Consider the following 995-nt stretch of genomic DNA (forward strand, 5'->3'; position numbering starts at 1 on the left):
TGTGTATGTGTCATGCTCTCATTGGTTATTGTCTAGTCATGTGATTCCCTTGTCTGTGTTATGTTCTCATTGGTTGTCTTAGTCATGTGTCTTGTTTCCCATTGGTTTGTTCATGTCATGTGACCCTCATTGCCTGATATAAGTAGCCATCATGTTCCCATAGTCTTCGTCGTGTGTTGATGTTGTAACCTGCTGTCGGTGAGTCTAGTCTGTTATGCCTCATCTGTTCATGCCTCGTCCAGTCTGTTCATGCCTCGTCAAGTCAAGTCTGTTCATGTCAAGTCAGGACAAATGAACTCCCAAAATGTACTGCCAGATTCTGGAAGATCAATTCTTCAAATAGTGGTACAAGAGGATGTGGTGCTGGTCCTTCAAGATTCACTCTCAACTTATCTGTCCATAAAGCCCATTAAAAAAAAAAACAATCTTCATGTATTTCACAACACTTCAGCTTGTTATTATTCTTAAGTCAGGGTCATTTTTTAGGATTTTTTACCAAAGCAAAGTCTCTGAGAATCTGACACATTGCACTTCTGGAGACTCCAGGAAGGTTGCAGTTCTGGAAAATGATGGTGCTGGAGACTAAAGGGTTCCTGATGGTTTCACACCTAATTCTTCACATTAATTTTTAATTCTTTGGAGTTAACATGTATCTTCTCAACCTGTTTTTTTCTGACCCTGCTGATCCAATAAACATTTAGCTGTCCAATGGTCATGCCTTAACTTTGCAAATTCTAGTATTGCATCCTTCTCATGGACATTTAATCATTTTTTACTTTTTTGACTTTAGTCTGAGTTAAATCTCTTTTTTGGCTCATTTTATCTGTAAAAGAAAACTTGCCTAATAATTCTGCACACCTGAATATAAGGAGATTTTCACTTCCAGCTTTCATGGACAATTATGTATCACTTATAAATGATTAAACAAAATTAATAGTATTTACTGGTAAAATGTGCTTGGAAAAATATGATCAGAATATACTATTAATTTTGTT

The sequence above is a fragment of the Sinocyclocheilus anshuiensis genome, unplaced genomic scaffold (genome assembly GCF_001515605.1).
Source record: "Sinocyclocheilus anshuiensis isolate Anshui unplaced genomic scaffold, SAMN03320099.WGS_v1.1 scaffold73, whole genome shotgun sequence".
NCBI lineage: Eukaryota > Metazoa > Chordata > Actinopteri > Cypriniformes > Cyprinidae > Sinocyclocheilus > Sinocyclocheilus anshuiensis.